At 44.1% G+C, this 10,784-nt stretch overlaps 1 pseudogene; it reads right to left on the bottom strand.

Annotated features, from left to right (window-relative positions):
- LOC134370622 (proton-coupled amino acid transporter 1-like) overlaps positions 1-10,095 on the bottom strand; it is a 50,536-nt pseudogene extending 40,441 nt beyond the window's left edge.
- Positions 10,096-10,784: the final 689 nt, after the last annotated feature.

Below are 10,784 nucleotides of genomic sequence, written 5' to 3' on the forward strand. Positions count from 1 at the left end.
TCCTCGTGATGGGTCAGGCACGGTGTTAAGTGCTTTAAATGTACTGTTTCAGTTAATTCTCGCCACAACCCTACAAAATAGGGATTATCATCTTTATTTTAAGGATAAGGAAATTGAGGCCCAGGGTTGCTCTAGCTTTAGGTTCTCCTTACAGCATTATTCCCATTTTCCAGGTGGGAAAACCAAGGCACAAAGAAGTGAGAAAATGTGCCAAAGTTTGAAATGGTGGAGGTATGACTAGAATTCAGATAACTGGTTCTAGACCAACACTGGTGCGATTGACATTCAGGGCCAGATAATTCTCTGTTGTGAGGGGCTGGTCTGTGCATTGCAGGATGTTTAATAGCATCCCTTGCTTCTATCTGCTAGTTGCCAGTTGTGAACCCTTCCTACTTGTGACAACTGAAAATGTCATCAGAAATTGCCAAATGTCTACTGGGGGGCAAAATCATCCCCAGTTGAGAACCACTGCTCTAGAGTCTGTACTTGTGTCAACTAAACTCACTCTGCTGCTTAATAAGAACTACTTGGTTCTTACCAGTATTTTTACACCAAAACAGCCTAACAAGGGAGGATTTATTAGCCCTTTTTTGAAAGCATGACTTATGCAGGGTCACATAGCTAGTGAGTTGCAAAGCTAGGACTCAGATCCACATTCATGCCTTTCTTTTATTGATTCCCACCAAGGGTGGGTGTCTTGGGGAAGCTTTTGTGCCTTGTAAATGAGCAAAGCTGAAGGCTACAGATGGACTCTACCCAATTTTTACTCCTGATTTCTTTTTAGTTTCTTCGAGGCTTTGTCATGTATGCCTGCTTAGTAATCCTCCCCCACATTTCTGAAGTGACCTGACCCATCTGTATTAGGTATGTTTCTGCTGGGGTTTCTCCCAACTACAGTTGATGGGTTCAGGGTGGCACCTGATTCATGCTAAACCAATGAATTTCTTTCCTGGATTTGTGGGACCTGAGAGAACATCAGGTTAGTCTCCTTCTGGTGGCCAAAATGGTAAAATATAAAACTCAAAAGTTATGGACAGAGCTGTTTGCATCAAGACAGAGAAAAGAAGCCAATTGATAAAGTCAAAATGAGCAGAGGCATAGGAAGCCCTGATGTGGTTGGACCCCTGAGTTGTGTTGCTCCCAAAGCCTGACTGCCCCTGGATCCTTGTGACTCGGCTATTCCATGACATTTCTCAGAATCCTTCTAATACAGTCTCCTTTTCTTCCAGTTCTTTCGAGTTGAATCGAGCAAGATCCCTTATTACAGTTTTCCCCTTAACAATAAAATATCTGCTTGTTGAAACAAAACAAAACCTTCTTAATATCAGTAATCTGATGATCTGTGCAAATGTGCTGATAACCAAATTCATATCACTTTAAACTGGGGAAAACTCAAATGACACCCCAACCCAACCACTCAACCAATTCTTAAGACATAACTAAAGCTCAGTAAAATGCCTATATGTGAGAAATAAACTGTCATGTTAGGCCACAAATGCTTAAAACTTGGTACTGAACACAAGTATATGTGGTTGTTACAAGAAATTGCTTTTTCTCCAGTAACATCCTCCACATCCTTTTCAAACTGGCTTTGTGTGTTGTGACATTCTGACATACCTGGAATGTGAGACTTTTCCCGCAGGTTGTTTTGTCAAACATGTTCTATTGAGTTTGGGGACATAAATGTAAATGTTTCCTATATAAACATAGTAAGGAAAAGTTGCAGTGAGGGAGATATATTCATTTTATAAATTTGGAGTATTAAAAAAAATGAAGTCATTCTATTGATAGGGAAAGAGTGGAAGAATCTTTCCGTGTGACAGTCCTGTATATGTCAAACAGTACAGATGAATATAAAAAACATGCTCCAACCAAGCAACTTCCAAGCAAGACATTTCTTGCTGTAGAGGAAATCGTGGTTGACGGTCTGGAAGGCATGTTTCAGGCTTTTGTTCTACACGCACACACACAAACACACACATACACAAACACCCCTATCAAGCGATGACATGGGGTAGGAAACATGCCTGGAGGAGGTGCTGGAAGATGAGGACCAGGCTTCCCAGCATGAGGATGTCGGCCAGCACAGAGAAGGTGGATGGGGCTCAGAGGTTCTGGACAAACACCAGTGGCACATGGCAGGGCAAGGAGAGGACAAGGTCCCTCCCAAGAGCAGGGGCTTGGCTTCAGCGCATCTCCATAGTCCATTGGGCTTGTTGAGCTTGCGGGAGAAAGCACAGGAGACCGATTTTGTTGGGTTCAGAAGTGTATTCTGGGGAGGGAGTAACAGTCCAATACAAGGCTGAAGGGAAAGCTGTATGGGAGGAACCATGGCAGAAGTGACAGGTGCCAACACCCTCTTGTGCTCTGTGTCTCCCTCATTTCCCTGAAGGGCTCTGGAAATCACTTGCTAACTAGTTAGACAAGTATTCAGTGAGTCGTTACTGAGTGTCTGGAGTTGTACAGGGCACTATGGTCCATATTAGTGAATAAGATAGGCAGATCCCCGTTCTCCTGGAGCCATGAGTGAAGTGAATTAATGAGTCCCATGTGCTTACTGAATGCTTGGGGACACTTAGGCCCAGAGGGAGCAGGGCACTCATCCAAAGTGAGTTGGAGGCACAGTCAAGACCTGACTTCAGGTCTGCTGACTCCCATAACACTGACTTTCCTATGACACCTGCCACTCCCCTGAGACTGCACAAATTGCTGGTCTTCATGCTAACGACGAAGATTATCATGTGTGCTATCCCTTGGCACAGTGATTTCTAGGAGTGCAGAGGCTCATACTCCTAAGGGTACATCAGAATTTCATGGAAATGAGAAGGAATGTGTCCCCCCCTTTTTTTGCATTTAATTAAAAATATGTAGTAGTAAAAACGCCCATTATAAAAAGGTCAAATGATACAGAAGTATATAAAATAAAAAAGAATGTCCCTATTCATATCCCCTCCCCGCCTCATTCCAATCTAATTCTTCTCTCCACTTCTTTCCCCCGAAGTAATTACTTTTAACAGAGAGGTTGAGTCCAGACCTTTTAAAAATATATATATTTATAAGCTTTAAATGTAAATAGGCAGTTTAAAAAAATCTTGTAAAGTTTTAGAAAAGTGTATTTAATATTATTTTTTAAATTGTGTAGAAAGTGAAAAAAGGACAGTGCTTTTGTGATGGAAACTGAAGGAAGAAAAAGGGAAAATTCTCTTGGCTGGTGGGGCATGATCAAGAGGTCTTGTTCTGGTTGGTGTATCAAGACAGGTCGTAGAAGACTGGGCAAAACATGCCATGAAACTAAAGCAAAGAAAGTTTAATCTGCAAGGAGGCTTGGAGGCTCACATGTGCGGCAGAAGTGGCAGGAACACTTTGCCAGGACATCCATGCAGTACACAGCCAGGAGGCCTAGTGCCAGGAGGCTGACAGGACCCAGCTGGACACAGAGGTGTGGGCAGGAGGAAGAGAGTTGAGCAGGTATGTTAGGATGAAAAACACGGGACAAAAATGGATTTGTTAAGAGAATGAGAAGCCATAGGCTGAGAGGAAATATTTGCAAAAGCCATATCTGATAAAGGACTGTTGTCCCTCTTAAAACTCAACAACAAGAAAACAACCCAATTAAGAAAGTGGACAAAAGACCTAATAGACACCTCACCAAAGAAGATCACAAATAAATGTATGAAAAGATGCTTCACATCATATGTCATTAGAGAACTGCAAATTAAAACACCAATGAGCTGCCACTACACACCTATGAGAGCAGCCAAAATCCAGAACACTGACCACACCGAATTCTGGTGAAGGTGTGGAGCAGCAGGACGGCTCATTCATCGCTGCTGGGAATGCACAACGGTACAGACGCTTTGGAAGACAGTTTGGCAGTTTTTTACCAAACAGAATACACTCTTACCGTATGATCCAGCAACTGCATTCCTTGATATTTACCCAAAGAATTTGAAAACTTACATCCACACAGAAACCTGTACATGGATGTTTACAGTGGTTTTATTCATAACTGCCAAAAGCTGAAAGCAACCGAGATATCTTTCAGGAGGAGAATGGATAAATAAACTGTGGTGCATCCAGACAATGCAATATATCGACCACTAAAAAGAAATGGGCTACCAAGCCATGAAAAGATGTGGAGGAAACTTAAATGCATACGACTAAGTGAAAGAAGCCAGTCTGAGAAGACAACATCCTTATGATTCCAAGTATATGACATTCTGGAAAAGACTAAACTATGGAGACTTTAAAAGATTGGTGGTTGCCAGGGACTGGAGGGAGGGAGGGATGAATAGGCAGAGCACAGAGGATTTTTAGGGCAGTGAAAATACTCTATATGATACTATAATGGTGGATATATGTCATTATACATTTGTCTAAAACCATAGAATATACAACACCAAGAGTGAACCCTAATGAAAACTATGGACTTTGGGTGGTGATGTGTCAACATAGGTTCATCAGTTGTAAAGAATGTACCATTCTGGTGCTGGATGTTGATAGTGGGGGAGGCTGGAGGCTGTGAGTGTGTGGGGGCAGGGGGTATATAGGAAATCTGTGTACCTTCCTCTCAATTTTGGTGTGAATCTAAAACTGCTCTAAAAAATAAAGTCTGTTAAAAAAAACAACAACTAAACAAAAACTCTGAATATTTAAGAAATGTGGACAGGGGACTAAGAACTCTGCAGTGTGATGTTAACACTGGTACAAGAGTATGACCAGTCTCACATGGACAGACAGTAAGATATTGTGGACAGCAGGCCAGGGCTGCCTGCTCTGCCTTCCCTTCCAGCCACTGTGCAGAAATAGCCTCCTGTTGAGAAGAATGGAGACTGTAACGATAAAAGTACATTACGTTAGGCAGGACGTGGTTCTGAACATGGTGACTCTCCCAGTCACCTCTAATCGCACAGAGAATAATGACAGAACCCAGAGGGTGCAGCAAAGTGTAGAGGAGGGGCAGGTGTAGAGGTTTCAGTGACACTGGAGGAAGAAAGGCAGAGGACAGGTTTTAGGGACAAAACTTATCTCCAGAGATAAGAAGGCATGTAAGAAAGAGAAGACAGTATGGGCTTCCAAGTCAAAAGGGAAATTTAAAGGTTATCATTCCACGAGACTGTGCAGAGGAATGTACAACCTTTTCTTTTTTTGAGCCTCAGACTCCTTTTTCATGAAATAGATAGGTCCTCTCAGAAAAAGAGCAGATATTAACCATTAGACTTTGCCTACAATTTCATGAGGCTTATGGAATTCCTAAGACCCACATATGACCCCCTGTCCTAGGGAAGGAATGAGATGAGAATAATAATTAAATAATAATAATAATAATAATAATAATAATAATAGAAACCATTCTAGGATCAAGTACTCTAAAATTTACTAAATAACTTTACATATATTATTTAATTTAGTCTTTATAAGAAGCAAGATGTCAATTCCTGTTTTATGGGGGAGAAAAGTGAGGCTCAAAAGAGCCAAGGGAGAAAATGACTGCAAACGGGGGAAAGCAGTTTGTTCTACAATTAGATTATGGTGATGATTGCACAACTTCGTAAATTTATTGAAAATTTGTTGAATTGTGCACTTAAAATGGATATGTTTTATGGTATGTAAATGATACCACAATAAAGCTGTTAAAAATCAAACTAGAACAAAAAAGGGCAGAGGCTCACATAGGCTCACATGGCTTACAAGCTGCAGAGTGGGGGGAACTCAGATTTTCTGACTCTCAGGTGTGCAGAACCAACCTATTAAAGGGGACTCCTGGGAGAGAAATGGTTGCAAGGATGCTTGCTGTCACACTGTGTTTGGTGCCACTTGAATAAGGCTTGCTTTCAGGCAAGTGCAAGAGCACCAAAGACATCACCACCCCACGTCTCCCTGGCAATCAGGACCACCCACAGCCCATCTTACCAGGATGACCGCATTCTTCAAAGCCAGGGGCAGCCCCAGGATCCCCACGCCAATGCTGCCTTTTGCTATGTGGATCAGGGCTTGCAGCCACCTGAGGAGGGGGGAAGAGAGGTGTGAGAGGATGGTCACTGCTCACCTTAGCCCCAGAGCCAACCTCTTGGGGCAGGGCCAGCAGACAGGCTTCCCACTAGTGCCCGGCAGCATGAGTGTGGGGGACTGATGGATTAATGGATGAGTGAATGACTAAATGATGAATGAGGTAAGTGACTGAAACAAAACCCTACATGCTCCGAGTCTGCATTTATAAAAGATGCATCTAGAAGCAGGGAGCTGATAGCTTTGCTCTGCTCTACAGAACACAGGCCATACCTGGACTATTGGGTTTAGTTATTTTTTAAAAAGTATAGTTTATCAAAATAAATGATGTATGTACATGGTAAAAATACAAATACATCAAAAGTTTATACAGTGAAAAGTAAATCTTCCCACCTGTGATACTTGGAGTCCCAATTCCTTTTTCCAAAAGCAACCACTGTTAACAGTTTCTCATGTAGCCTTCCAGAGGTAGTCTCTCTCTCTATCTACCTATGTCTAGATAAATAGACATAGGTATATAAATATATACATGTACATATATGTGTATTTATAGACATTTATGCTCCTTTTTACAGTCTTAAACTCATTTTTACCCTTATTTTTAGAGTTAGTATATTCATTGTTACAAATCATACTTATTCTTTATGCCCCTGATATAATCTCTCCCCTTCTCCCTCCCCTCTTCCCTCTCCCTCCTCGAATAACCATAGATTTGTTCTCTCCCTCTGATAGATTAGCTGTTCCTCTGTTGGTTTGTAGAGATTGTGCGTATCAGTTCATAATAGTTGTGGCTCATTCTTCATTCCTTTTAACAACTGAGTAGCATTTCATTGGTTATATCATGGTTTATAAAACCAGCCTGCTATTGGTGAGTATTTTGGTTATTTCCAGTCTTTTGCCACTCCAGACCAAACTGAAATGAATAATTGTGCACATGTAATTTCATACGTATATGAGAGCTTGTGTGTTAGATACATTCTGAGATGGAAGTAGTGGGTCAAGGGTATGTGCTTTTAAAGTTTGGATAGACATTGGCAAATTATCCCCCAAGGAGCTGTACTGATTTGCTTCCCAGCCAGCAGAGGATAAGAGGGACTGCTTGTACCTGTCCTGGCAATCACAGCATGTCCCACTTTTTGTGCTGTGCCGATCTGTGAAGAGTAGCAGCTCCCTGTGCGGTTCATTTGCATTCCTGGGCTTGGGTCCTTACTTCCCTCTTTATCAAGGATCTTGTCACGCTGAAACCTGTCCAGAGGTGAGAGTTAAGTGGTTAGGGGCTAGGAAACTATGTCTTAGGAGCAGAGCATGAAAGGACATAGTGGAAACTAGGACAGCCTTACTCACACCTGCCTGTCTCTGAAGGGCTGTCACGGGGATGAGGGAGGAGACAGCAGCGGATGTCTGGGTGTCCAGGTGGGGAGAGGAAGGCCAGACACTACAGTGCAGCATTGTTCACCTTTATCTAAGGAGCGCTCAAATCTCTCCAACATTGTCCCCAGAAGTGCCCTGGGGGGTGAGCTCCTTGCCACCAGAGGTATTCAACAGAGAGTGAGGTATGCAGGAAAGGACTGACTGGCAGCCGGCTTTATTGTGCCTTCTTCTACTGCTGAGGCTGGAAAGTGAACAGTTAAGTCTCCTAGACTCCTTGAAGCTGCAGTTCTAGACATAAAATAGGAAGGTCAGAGTGCGGTGGAGACATCTCCCTGTGCTTTTGGCTGTTTCCTGCTGGTGGGAAGGTTTCTATAGAGACCCAGACTCCTTGAGGGTGTCCAGAGGCAGCTGCTGCAGCAGTGGTGGTAGATGCCAATCTCTGGGACACAGGTCAGCCTGGCCTTCCTGACCTCGGTGGCCCCCAGGGGAGGGGGTGGGGGTTCTGTTTCTGCCTTCCTGATTGTAGTGGAGGTGGTGGCTCTTCTTGCAGACCACTTCAGAGATGTTGTTCTGGAAAGTCCAGTCTACAGCCCCCTCCTCCAACCCTTCTAATAGCTATATAACCTCCTAATTCTCATTATAAAATATGTTTCTGGCATTTTTCTGCCAAAAATATTATGTTTCTTACCCCAAACCCTGACTAATAGGATACAGGGGTATACAGGACAAGATAACCTCCAAGGTGTAATGTTACTGTCAGTTTCTATGACCCCATGATATTTTCCCACAGCAGAAAACACAGTCTTCAAAAACCAGGTGTTTTTATGTGGGAGATGCGGCAGTCCTGGAGGAGTGAGGGGTGGCCCAGCTCCCAGCCTGCTCCCCTGGCTGCTTCTCCAGGCCTCGATGCCCAAGCAGAAGTGAGCTTCATCTATTGCAGTGGGTCTCCCAGAACTGTTGTTCTTTCTTGCTCCCTTGGCACCAAAGCTATGAACCTAACTGTAGCCAGGGTTCCAGGACAGGTGGCCTGACCTTAACTTGGGAACGTTCTGGGGACTAGTGATAAAGAACATTTCCTCCCTCTGCTGCCTTGTGAGCTCTTGAGGAGAAAGCTCTTCATGAATGGGTATAAGTTGTTGTTCTTCTGGGACAGGCATGAAATTCACAGGATGCCAGAACCAGACTCAGATCCTGGCCCGCACAGGATTCTAGGGAGAACTCCCAGGTAGGGTTGCTACCTGCACGACGCTTAATACCCATTGCTTCATTTAACCCTCTCAGCAACTCTAAGCAATGGGTATTATTATCAGCATTTTCTCTATGACTTTAAAAAGCTCTGGCTCAGAGAGGGGGACAGCTTGCCCAAGGTCACAAAGCTAATGTGGGAATAGCAAAGCTGGGTTGGAATCTGGGTGTGTTCTTTCGCGGTCTTACCCACGTGTTATTCTGCAATCTCAGAATCCAGTCAGTTCAACATTCTTGACCCTCCTGCAAAATGCTTGACTTTTTTCTAGTATAGCCAGTGCTCAAACACTTCTAGAGACAAACTTCAAGCAGGCTGGCCTCTTAAACTTTCAAGGACAAATGATAGTTTATCTTCTTAAAAGATCTTTGGCAATAAGATAGCTTTCTTTAGAAGCCCCTTCTAAGGTTCACCCGTGCTCATTCTCAAAAAATCTTCCTTTGTGTGAAATTTCAGAGGTTGATCTAGAGGATCCCTCCTTTGTTTCTGCCTTCATTTTGCAAACATTTACTGAGCTCCTTGTGCCCAGGCTCTGCATTAGGTGTGGGAGGTTAGAGAGGTAAATAGACCTGGTCATTGCCCTCAGGTTGCTCACTGGGCAACTAGTCTGATCCATACAGAATTAACTAAGCTTTTATTGAACAATCACTATGCACCAGGCACTGCGTTAAGTGCTTTGCATGGATTACCTCAATTCATCCTTATTGTCTGAGGTAGACACAGCTATCATTATTATCCTGCTGGCCAGGGCTTGATCTGTCTTCTTCAGTGGAGGTAGATGATGCTTTATGGCTGTCCTCACTGTCAACATCATTCCTCCAAGGACTAGCTCAGTCTTTGCCACCTCTAACACAAAGCCTTCCTTGTTTTCACTATCTGGAAATAACTTTCTTTTCTGAACCCTCGTAGAATCCTGCCTTCACTTTCTCTGGAGCTTCAGCTATGCGTGTGCCTATCTTCCTCCCCAGGCTGTGAGATCCTTAGCTGCAGAGACATGAACGGCATATTGTGCCCATCGCTGTGGCCCCACAGTGCCCAGGTGCTCAATAACGTGAAAGAGTTATGCTTAGGATTCAAAGCTTCATCTTCAAGGAGCATTATCTTTGCTACTAACACAACTTTTCTACACTTCTCTTTGCCTGTCTGTCAAGAATGCAGAAGAGCCCAGATTTAGCTGTATGGGTTACTGGAAAGAAGAAGGAAAAAAATTCCCACAAAAGTTTCCAGGTACAAGATCTCAGGCCCAGAACCTCCTGCTGGGGAGGAAAGGACACTTATGAGATCTTGATGGCCTCGTCCTGGAAACAGGAACCTCAAATGTAGGAGTTGCTGGGCTCTCCCTGGTGGCTGGTAGGGTACTCTTTGGGCTGCACCATCCAGGAACTAGCAGCTGGTGGAGGCATACCTGGCCCCGGGCAGGTGAACACCTCCTCGCTCTTCACCTCCAAGCACTGGGTGGGTGAAGCACCCATGGCTTTAGCATGCAGGAGCTGCAAAAGAACTCTCAGCTCTTGAGCCTTAGTAAGTCAAGGAGCTTAAATACAGCTCCATCGCTGCTCCTCCCCCCAACTTGCCTGGAATGGCACAAACTCCTCTCCTTAGGAAGAATGAATGGACAAAAGCATGAACGGATTGATAAATGAGCTTCTCCACCCACACAGAGACGACTCACAGTTGATGTAACTGTCTGTTCTTTCCCTTCATCCTTCCTGCCGAGATGCTGGTTGAGTACCCATGTTCCAGGCATTTTGCTGGGTGCTGGGAACACCCTGGGTGTGTAAAGAAAGCAAGTGCTCTTGTAAAGGAGGTCAGCAAAAGTTTTCCTCTTCACCTTCCTGCTATCACTACGATGTGGCTCCCCTGAGGCTGCGGCTTCCCCTGCAGGGCTCCACTGTTCCCCCTCACCTGCTTTCTTCCAGAAAGTCAGGAGGCAGGCAAGCATTTTCATTCCTCTTTGCTTTCAGATCATTCATTGCTCCTCCTTCCTCTCTAAACAACACTGGCTCCTTTGAAACACACCCAGCAGACCACACCACCTCTCCTTGCTGCACGTATGCTCAGCCCTCGGGGCCAGTCCCCCTCTTCCACAGATGCTTTAACACCTAGTTCTTCCCGCCCCCCATTTTACTAGGGTCATTCTTGACACTGTCAGCAACTATTA

Source organism: Cynocephalus volans, chromosome 2, assembly GCF_027409185.1.
Source record: "Cynocephalus volans isolate mCynVol1 chromosome 2, mCynVol1.pri, whole genome shotgun sequence".
Lineage (NCBI taxonomy): Eukaryota > Metazoa > Chordata > Mammalia > Dermoptera > Cynocephalidae > Cynocephalus > Cynocephalus volans.